Source organism: Capra hircus, chromosome 14 (genome assembly GCF_001704415.2).
Source record: "Capra hircus breed San Clemente chromosome 14, ASM170441v1, whole genome shotgun sequence".
NCBI lineage: Eukaryota > Metazoa > Chordata > Mammalia > Artiodactyla > Bovidae > Capra > Capra hircus.
The window spans coordinates 15,592,760-15,604,073 of NC_030821.1; the positions used below are offsets into that span (position 1 = coordinate 15,592,760).

The 11,314-nt window shown below is 42.6% G+C and overlaps 1 pseudogene across 1 annotated transcript; it reads right to left on the reverse strand.

The window, feature by feature from the left end:
* On the reverse strand, positions 9,904–10,349 carry LOC102181405 (annotated as a pseudogene). Its single transcript, XR_001919099.1, has one exon. The product of XR_001919099.1 is annotated as a 40S ribosomal protein S15a pseudogene (transcript).

Below are 11,314 nucleotides of genomic sequence, written 5' to 3' on the forward strand. Positions count from 1 at the left end.
CTCCAAAACCTCTAAAGATGGATCCTTCCTGGCTTCTTCCAGCTTCTGGTAGCCCCAGGCATTCCTTGGCGTGTGGCTGTGAAACTCCAGTCTCTGCCTCCATCATCACAGGTCATCTTCCTGGGTGTCTTCATATCATCTTCCCTCTATGCATGTCTGGGTCCAAATTTTTCTGTCCTTATAAGGACACCAGTCATATTAGATTAGGGACGCACCCCACCACAGTATGACTTCATCTTAATTTAACCAATTACATCTGTAAAGTGTGCTGTGCTGTGCTTCGTCGCTCAGTCGTGTCTGACTCTTTGAGACTCCATGGATTGTAGCCTGCCAGGCTCCTGGGTCCATGGGAATTCTCCAGGCAAAAATATTGGAGTGGGTTGCCATGCCCTCCCCCAGGGGATCTTCCCAACCTGGGTCTCCTGCATTACAGGAGGATTCTTTACCATCTGAGCCACCAGGGAAGCCCACATCTCTAAAGAACCTATTCCAAATAAGGTCATTCTGAGGTTCTGGGGTTAGAACTTCAACATATATCTTTCAGTTCAGTTTAGTTCATTTGCTCAGTTGTGTCCGGCTCTTTGTGACCCCATGAATCGCAGCACGCCAAGCCTCCCTGTCCATCACCAACTCCCAGAGTTCACTCAGACTCACATCCATCAAGTCAGTGATGCCATCCAGCCATCTCATCCTCTGTTGTCCCCTTCTCCTCCTGCCCCCAATCCCTCCCACCATCAGAGTCTTTTCCAATGAGTCAGGTCTTCACATGAGGTGACCAAAGTACTGGAGTTTCAGCTTTAGCATCATTCCTTCCAAAGAACACCCAGGACTGATCTCCTTCAGAATGGACTGGTTGGATCTCCTTGCAGTCCAAGGGACTCTCAAGAGTTTTCTCCAACACCACAGTTCAAAAGTATCAATTCTTTGGCTCTCAGCTTTCTTCACAGTCGAACTCTCACGTCCGTACATGACCACAGGAAAAACCATAGCTTTGACTAGACGGACCTTTGTTGGCAAAGTAATGTTTTTGCTTTTCAATATGCTATCTAGGTTGTTCATAACTTTCCTTCCAAGGAGTAAGTGTCTTTTAATTTCACAGCTGCAGTCACCATCTGCACTTTATTTTTTTTTTGGAGCCCAAAAAATAAAGTCTGACACTGTTTCCACTGTTTCCCCATCTATTTCCCATGAAGTGACAGGACCGGATGCCATGATCTTCATTTTCTGAATGTTGAGCTTTAAGCCAACGTTTTCACTCTCCACTTTCACTTTCATCAAGAAGCTTTTTAGTTCCTCTTCACTTTCTGCCATAAGGGTGGTGTCATCTGCATATCTGAGGTTATTGATATTTCTCCCAGCAATCTTGATTCCAGCTTGTGCTTCCTCCAGCCCAGCGTTTCTCATGATGTACTCTGCATATAAGTTAAATAAGCAGGGTGACAATATACAGCCTTGACATACTCCTTTTCCTATTAGGGGTACACAACTGAACCCATAATACCCCCTCAATTGCTATAGCTCTCTTAATGTGTTCATCAACTCCACTGCCACCAGTCTGTGGCCCATTCCAGGCAGCCAGCTGCTGGAACAGTCCTGAAGGAGCAAAACGCTTTCCTTCTGCAGACACATCTCATGTGATACAGGCGTACTATACATGCGCTGTAACCATTGGTCACACTTGGTTCCATAGTGGATGGTTCCTCATCCACTATGAACCCCCTAAGGGTAGAGGCCATATCATATTTGACTCTGAAGAATGAGAAATACTAGAACAGTACCTAGTACTCAGTGAAGTCCTCAACGGAGCCTTCAACAGGAAGAAGGGAAAGGAGGAAAGTAAGACTCAGATGTCTGCTGGCTCAGCGGCCCCCACCTGTGAGGCTCCCACCCTTAGTGCTCCTTTCTGTTTGTTCCACCTCTTGTTTCTCTCATATGGGCCCCATCTTTGCTTTCATCAAGGTTTTGCTCTGGATTGCCAATAGCCATGCTGACCACAGGCTGGAGCAGATAGCTCCCTGCAGCTCTTGCATGAAATGAACTTCTCTTATCACTACAGACAAGTCTTTAATGGGCTTAGAGTCAAAGCTCTCTTTCTTACAAGACCAGGACTAGAAGACACAAGCCCTGATTACCTGCAGCTCAGCCCAATACCTACATAAATAAGAGTAGCTTAGCCTAATTGAGAACTTACTATATGCAATTCTATTCTGTTCTGTTCTCACATGGATCAGTTCATTAACACCTCACAATAATCCAATGTGGTGGAAACTGTTGTTATCTCAACTTTATAGATGAGGAAACTGAGACTTAGAGAAGCTTATAACTTGGCCAAGACCACAGCTCATGAGAATGGGAACCAGGGTTTGAATCGAGACAACCTAACTAATGTTAAGACAAAAATATCCAAAACTTGGAAAAGATGGCTGCCCATCTTTTCAGAGTCATGCTAGAACATTACAGAGCCACTCCAGAATTAGTCTAGTGTCTAGGGGGTTAGTTTACCCTAATGACTGATTCTCTACTCTTGATTAAGATATTCTACAACTTCATAAAAAGTAAGTGTTAACTGTTCAGTTCAGTTCAATTCAGTTCAGTCTCTCAGTCATGTCCAACTCTTTGTGACCCTATGAACGCAGCACGCCAGGCCTCCCTGTCCATCACCAACTCCCAGAGTCCACCCAAACCCATGTCCGTCGAGTCGGTGATGCCATCCAACCAGCTCATCCTCTGTCATCCCCTACTCCTCCTGCCCTCAATCTTTCCCAGTATCAGGGTCTTTTCAAATGAGTCAGCTCTTTGCATCAGATGGCCAAAGTATTGGAGTTTCAGCTTCAACATCAGTCCTTCCAATGAACACCCAGGACTAATCTCCTTTAGGATGGACTGGTTGGATCTCCTTGCAGTCCAAGGGACTCTCAAGAGTCTTCTCCAACACCACAGTTCAAAAGCATCAAATCTTTGGTGCTCAGCTTTCTTTATAGTCCAGCTCTCACATCCATACATGACCACTGCAAAAACCATAGCCTTGACTAGATGGATCTTTGTTGGCAAAGTAATGTCTCTGATTTTTTATATGCTGTCTAGGTTGGCCATAACTTTCCTTCCAAGGAATAAGTGTCTTTTAATTTCATGGCTGCAATCACCATCTGCAGTGATTTTGGAGCCCAGAAAAATAAAGTCAGCCACTGTTTCCACTGTTTCCCCATCTATTTGCCATGAAGTGATGAGACCACATGCCATGACCTTCGTTTTCTGAATGTTGAGCTTTAAGCCAAATTTTTCACTCTCCTCTTTCACTTTCAAGAGGCTTTTTAGTTCTTCTTCACTTTCTGCCATAAGGGTGGTGTCATCTGCATATCTGAGGTTATTGATATTTCTCCCGGCAATCTTGATTCCAGCTTGTGCTTCCTCCAGCCCAGCGTTTCTCATGATGTTAACTGGGGGCGATTCAAATGATTCTTGACCTATACCAGTGCAAGTGAGTTTTTCTCTAGTGGAAAGGATAACTCCAGCAGTTATAGTTGTATTGTTCTCTAGGAGACTAGCCTGCTTTGCATCTAATTTAGCAGTCTCAGGCCAGCATTCTTTCTTTCAGGGACTATAAATACTTCTGTTTCAACTACAACCCTCTGAACCAGGTCCACCATCCTGCTAGTTCCCTCATTAATGAGTTAATTAAATGTGTGGCACATTCATTCTGTATTTGTACGAGAATTACATTTTTAACTTTTTACTTGGCACACCAAAGCCCACATGCTTAACTGCTATACTAGAATGAATTAATGATTGAATGAGTGACTGAAATTAAATATATGTTGATTATGTTTAAGAAAGGAGTACAAGGGAGTTGGGGAGAGATGGATTTGGAGTTTGGGATTCACAGATGCAAACTATTATATATAGGACGGATAAACAACAAGGTTCTACTGTAGAGCACAGGATATTCAATATCCTGTGATAAACCATAACAGAAAAGACTATGAAAAAGAATGTGTATGTTTATGTATAACTAAATCACTTTGCTCTATAGTAGAAATTAACACAACACTACAAATCAACTATATTTCAATAAAGTAAATTTTAAAAGAAGGGAGTGCAAACCACAATTGGAACCCATCAGTCCCTAAAAGGGCAAGGAGTAAAGCGGTGAAAAAGAGAATTACATATAATCTATTAGAAGACATTATATATTTAAAATATATATCCCGCAAAATATCTAATGAGTGAGTGAAGTCGCACTGTCAACCCCATGGACTGCAGCCTACCAGGCTCCTCTGTCCATGGGATTTTCCAGGCAAGAGTACTGGAGTGGGTTGCCATTTCCTTCTCCAGGGGATCTTCCTGACCCAGGGATCGAACCCGGGTCTCCCACATTGTAGACAGACACTTTACCGTCTAAGCCACCAGGGAAGTCCAAATATCTAATACATCCCCACAAAAGACAGTATAAACACAGAACAACAGAAACTGCTTCGGAGAAATCCTGTTGGTTTATTTGGGAATTTGGTGGAAGCAAGACAGACCTTTCCCCCTAGAGAATGAACTGTGTGTCTCTCAAAGGGTGTGTTAGAAAACAAAATTCAAGTGAGTAACTTTTAAAGATCTTATTGGCTTTATTCAACAATTAATGAATCAGACAGCATCGCATCTAGCAGATAGAGAGGAGCTCCAAGGAGCTGTACAAAATGAAGGACTTTTATAACCAGAAGGGAGCAGGAATAAGAAAGCTATGCTAGGCAAAAAAGTAGGTGGGTTATTGGAAGGTCACTTTCCTTTACGGGATGGTAGGGAGCATCAGGAGGATTACCTAACTAATGCTGATCAGGCCATTCCTGATTGACTAGTTTAAGATTCCATTTCTGGGAAAGCCGAAACTGTAATTAACTCAAACTTCAGTTTGATAATGTGGGGCTTAGCATAAGCAACTCCACGTGGGGCCCTTTGGCTTGTTTTTAACAGGTATAGCCTCCTGGGGATTCTTAAAAGGGAAAATAATTAACACCTTTACCAACGACCTGGTTCGACAGAAACCAAACACCCTAATTCAAGATGGCTAATAGAAGTTAACAAGTGAAATAACAATGATATTGTAAGCATGATATTGTTGCTTGGAATATAGAAGCTGCTTAATAAATATTAAATGAGTTCAAAAATTGACCCCAATGCAGAAAAATGACTTCTGCAGAAAATACAGCCAAGTTGAACCAATTCAGTCAAAGACATCTTTCAGAGCTATTAAAGTTGTTTCCTTTATTTGGGGAAAGATTATGACACACCTACTTAATTCCAACTCACTGCTAATAACTTGCTAATGGTGCTAATGGAGTTCTTAATGGTATGGGAAAGACCGTGAATGACCTATTTACCAAGTGTTCAGAAACACAGGCATACGTTAAAAATCCATTGTGTTTCTGTTTCTTCTGCACATTTCTGGGATGATTGCAGACATTTGTGGTTTCTGTTTATAAATAGAAGGATACCAGCGGCACAACACACAGAAGGGAAACTCCAGGCAGAATGAAAGGCATGACCTTGTAAAACGTTAGCAGGCTTCCTGAAACGTGTTCGTAGTTAGCCAACATACTTATTGATTCATTCAAGGCACTCTTAAGCCAAACGAGTATAACAATAAACAATACACAAATTGCCTTGTCATCCTGGAGTTTATATGCTGGTGGGAAGAAACAGACATGAAAAAAATAAAAAAAGAAATGCCCATGATGATAGGTGGTGACAAGTGCTGTCGAGAAAAGGAACAGAGGGACAGCACAGAAGGATTTCCAAGCGAGGTTTGGGGGGCTTGCTACCTAAGAATAGAATGGAAACTATAAGCAAGGTGAAAAGACAGCCTTCAGAATGGAGGAAATAACAGCAAACAAACAACTGACAAAGAATTAATCTCCAAAACATACCAGCAACTCATGCAGCTCAATACCAGAAAAACAACCCAATCAAAAAGTGGGCCGAAGAACTAAACAGACATTTCTCCAAAGAAGTCATACAGATGACTAACAAACACATGAAAAGATGCTCAACATCACTCATTATTAGCGAAATGCTCATCAAAACCGCGATGATGTATCATCTCACACCGGTCAGAATGGCTGTCATCAAAAAGTCTACAGACAATGAATGCTGGAGAGGATGTGGAGAAAAGGGTACCCTCATACACTGTTGGTAGAAATGCAAACTGGTACAGTTTGGAAACTGTACCAGTTTACAGAATGCAAATTGGAACAGTGTGGAGATTCCTTAAAAAACTGGGAATAGAACTGCCATACCACCCAGCAATCTCACTGCTGGGTATATACACCAAGGAAACCAGAATTGAAAGAGACGCATGCATCCCACGTTCATCGCAGCACTATTTACAATAGCTAGGACATGGAAGAAACCTAGATGTCCATCGGCAGACAAATGGATAAGGAAGTTGTGGTACGTATACACAATGGAATATTACTCAGCTATACAATGGAACGCATTTGAGTCAGTTCTAACCAGGTGGATGAACTGGAACGCATTATACAGAGTGAAGCAAGTCAGAAAGAGAAACACAAGTACGGTATATTAAGGCATATCTACGGAATTTAGAAAGACGATGATGACAATCCTACATGCAAGGCAGCAGAAGAGACACAGATGTAAAGAACAGACTTTTGGACCCTGTGGGAGAAGGTGAGGGCGGGATTATTCCAGAGAATAGCATAACGTGTATATCACCATATGTGAAACAGATGACCCGTGCAGGTTGTATGCATGAAGCAGGGCTCCCAAAGCCAGTGCCCTGGGACAACCCAGAGGGATGGGGTGGGGAAAGATACGGGAGTGGGGGTTCAGGCTGGGGGGACACATGTGTACCTGTGGCTGATTCATGTCAGTGTATGGCAAAAACCATGACACTATTGCAAAGTAATTATCCTTGAATTAAAATAAATTAACTAATTAAAGAAAAAAATAGAATGGTCAGGGATAGCCTCAGTGAGCAAAGACTTTTAAAGAGATGTGAGAACGCAAACAATAGGATTCAGTTACACATATACGTGCATCTATTCTTTTTCAAATTCAGTGCTCCAATATACATTTAAAAAATACATTTTCAAAAAGAAAACTTCACATTCCTTGTGAAAGATAAAAGATAGGTATTTGAGGAAAGAGCTTTCCAGCAAGAGGGAAAAGCAAGGGCAAGGTCCTGAGGCAGGAGCGTGCCTCTTTCATTTGAAAGACAAAAATTTCGCAGGAGACAATAAATAAGAATTCTTTTGATTTGGAAAAGAAAAACAAAATTCCACAGAGGAAGTGGAGTGAGGGAGGGGACAGAGCAGAAAAAGGAGGGGGTGGGAGGACAGGTTGGATGGGGGGAGGACTCGCATAAGCAACTGGTGTCTTACCAGGATCACCCTGGCCGCTGGAGAGAGAGCAGGCTGGAGAGGTGTCAGGGCCAGAGCAGGAAGGAGTCGAGAGCCGTTGCACTGCAGGGTGGAAGCCACTCTTCCCAACAGCCTTCCCCTGCAAATGCATCCATCCTGCTCTCACAATGTCATCTGGTAGTGCACACGTTTAATCCCTGCTTGGTAAGAAAATCGAAAAGAAAAAAAAAAGAAAAGAAAACGGGGCTGTACATGAGGGCTCTCATTTCCGAGGAAATGAGAAATAAATAAATAAAATTGCAATTTGTGTCTTTGACAGGGAAATCGAGTGGACTCAAGTCTCTTTTGGAAGAAAAAAAAAGCTTATGTTAGTAAGTTAAAAATAACAGTGCAATGCAGAGTGTGCTGGAATAATTAGCTTGGAAAAGGGGTTGCCCCAGTGATCTCATTACATTTCCCCAGATGACTTTTCCAAGCAGTAGCAGGTGAGTAATAAGAAACCACTGGATGGTCAGGCACAATGGTCTAGTTTTCAAAAGCTCTAATTTAATGTGGAAGTAAACGGCAGAGTCCCCAAACTTCAAGAGTAAATGACAGTTAAAGAAAATGACACACTCTCGGGCCCTGTGACTGGCTCTCCTGGGATGTGCTATCATCCTGTCCTTTGCTGCAAGTCAAGCCCATGAGCCGCTGGTATCCTTGGATGCCTGCCGAATGCACATGGGTGAAGGTTCCTGCCTGTTTAAATTGTCCAGTGCCCATTTAGCTTAGATGCAGAAGGTTTGAAGAGCTTTTTCTTGCACTGCGCTTATGGAAACAAGAGCCACTGCTTGAAGGTTAATGTTTTGCTGCAGGTCAGTGCTTTTTTCACCCTGCCTGCTGACTTGCGTGAACCGAAACAAAAACCAATTACTCTTCAAGATCAAAATCTTCAGTGGCCTCAGGAGCAGTTTTAATTTAGTTTTAGAATTTCCGACCAGCTTTCTCCCTCGCCTCCTAGTGTCAGATGCAGCCAAATTAAAAACATTGCCAAGTAATGGAAAGTTACTTAAATCTTTCTCTTCTGACTGTTTTCTCTTTACAACCATTATGATCATTTTCCGGCTGGCCACAGACACATTTCTTTTAAAATGGAATGCCGCTTGGCTCATTTTGAGCTTTTTTTCTCACCCCCTTTATATTGACCTCTATTCCTTTATCTCATTCCCTTGGAAATCTGAACCTCAGTTCTATAAATACATTAAAAATAAAAACTGATCCCATTTGGAACGAGGTCATATCATTGAATTTATTCTCAGATCACATCACGATAAACAATTCTGGTTTGCTCTATAATACGCTTAGAATGCAAGTGTAACCAGGCTTCAACTTCTTGACATCTGTACTGGTCAAAGGGGAGCCCTCACATTGTACTATTCCCTCCCAAACCCAGCTTCCCGTGCCCACCCCCCATGCTGGCCCTGCCTGTCCTCCAAGATTGACTGTCTTACCATCTCTCAGCTGGTGGGCTGGGTGCCACCCACTTAGCAGCAACAAGCAGTTGTTGTTTGGCTGGTAAGTTGTATCCAATTCTTTTCGCAGCACACCAGGCTTCCCTGTCCTTCATTATCACCCAGAGTTTGCTCAAACTCATGTCCATTGAGTCAGTGATGCCAGTCAACCATCCCATCCTCTGTCACCCCTTTCTCCACCCTCCTTCAATCTTTCCCAATATCAGGGTCTTTTCCAGTGAGTCCTCTCTTCATATAAGGCAGCCAAAGTATTGGAGTTTCAGCTTCAGCATCAGTCCTTCAGGGTTGAATATTCAGGGTTGATTTCCTTTAGGATGGACTGGTTTGATCTCCTTGCAGTCCAAGGGACTCTCAAGAGTCTTCTCCAGCACCACAGCTCAAAAGCATCAGTTCTTCAGCACTCAGCCTTCTTTACGGTCCAGCTCTTACATCCATACATGACTACTGGAAAAACCATAGCTTTGACTAGACAGACCTTTGTTGGCAAAGTAATGTCTCTACTTTTTAATACAAGCAGTTACTAGATAGGAAGCTGTTCCCTGCCTGTAATTTCATGTAACTCTGCATCTCAGAAACTAGCCCCAGCAGAAATGTGGTCTCCAACCTCAACCAACATCTCAGTATATTGCCCAGGAATTCTTCTACATGTGTCTACTCATTAACTCAAGTCATTTCATTTCACCTACTGTGTGCAAGGAATTGAGCCAAGCATAGGACAATTCCATCGTCTGTTCCTCCCTCAGCTATTTCTAACCTACACTGTTCTCCTGGAAACCCCAGCACAAACACCTCCCTCGTTCCTCTTGGAAGTGACCTAGCTGATTTCAGAAAAGGGCTCCCTTAACTTCCTATCCCATCTTGACACCTACATACATATCAGCACCTTATCTTTCTTTCCCTCCTTGCTTCCCACCTCAGTGGAAAAGGTATGATCTGGCTTCCATTAGTTTCCATTAGTTTCCATTTCCATTTCCACCAAATCTTCTCTCTCTTTTCTACTTTCTTTTTTTTTTTTTTTCCTCTGAGGCATTTTATTTGTATGTATTACATCCCTAGAAAAAGAATCCAAGGATTTGTCCTCCTGTATGTTTTCGTCTTGCTTCTTCATGGTCCATGATGCCAGCTGAGGTTGTCAGTACAATGAAACCAAACTGACGGGATGGGAGCAGGTTATTCTGCCATTTTTCTAGATCTTTGAGTTGTACATCAAATCTGGGGCTGATCACTCCACACTTATTTAGTCTGCCTGTGAGGTTCACAACAATTTTCCCAGCCCTGTGATCATCAATGATTTCAAATTCACCAATGTAACCATGCTTCATCATCACTGTTAGAAACCTGAGGATGACTTTGGAGCACGGCCTAATAAGGACCTGGTGTTTGCCTCTCTTCTCGGCATTGTTGATACTCTTGAGAGCATCAGCCAGGACATTCATGCGCACCATTATGGTGGCACGGAAAGATGGCGGAAAGAGCTCTTTTCTACTTTCAATCTCATCCTGCTAGTGGTTCTTTTCCAACAATATTTTTGCATCTTCAGGTCTATCTCAAATTAAAAATTCACCAAAATGTGGATGTTGCCTCTACATCCTTCTCTAGCATAACCTATCTCTGTCTCTCTATAGCCAAGCTTTTAGAGGAATCTACACATTCAGTCCCTACTTCATCATCTCAGTGACAACACGAGCTCCCAAATGTGGTTCCCAAATGTGAATCTATGTCCTGGGTTCCTCCTTATGTGATCAAGGACATGTTGGATATTACCACCATTTAGATGGCCCAAGGCCCCTCAAACCGCATAAGCCTGAAAACAATCTCATCAACCAGCCTAGACTACAAGAGTTTAGATCCACCTCCACCATTTACTGGCAGAGGGACTTCGGGTAAGTTATTGAACCATTTGTCTTTCAACTTCCTCCTGCGTGAGCATCGAGAACTATGAAGAATCTGAGATGGTACCCTACTTGCAAGCTAGCAATTTAGCCTGCCATACTTTCATAGATGCTGGTAGAATATATGAAACTCCTGGGTCAGAAATAAATGACAGTTTATTACCGACAAGAACTGCAGTAGCCAGAGTATCAGCATGTTTTATACTGGTTCCTTGAGCCCCAGTCTTGGCAGGGAGAGACAAAAGTCTGCACCTGCCACACGCTTACAGGAGAGGAACCTTGAATTCAGGGAAATTGCTCTTTGCTCCAAAAGAAGACAGTATGTCTCCCAAGGCTCTTGTTACATGTTCAGTAAAATGTGGGGAATGTAACAGTAGCTACACTGCCAGGTTGTTGTAATAAATGTGTTTTTTAAAAATGCCTTTAAAATAGAGCTAAGTATGTATAAAACCCCATTGGTTTTTTATGTAACCTAGGGGCTTTCCTGGTAGCTCAGATAGTAAAGAATCTACACATGTACCCCAATGTTCATCGCAGCACTGTT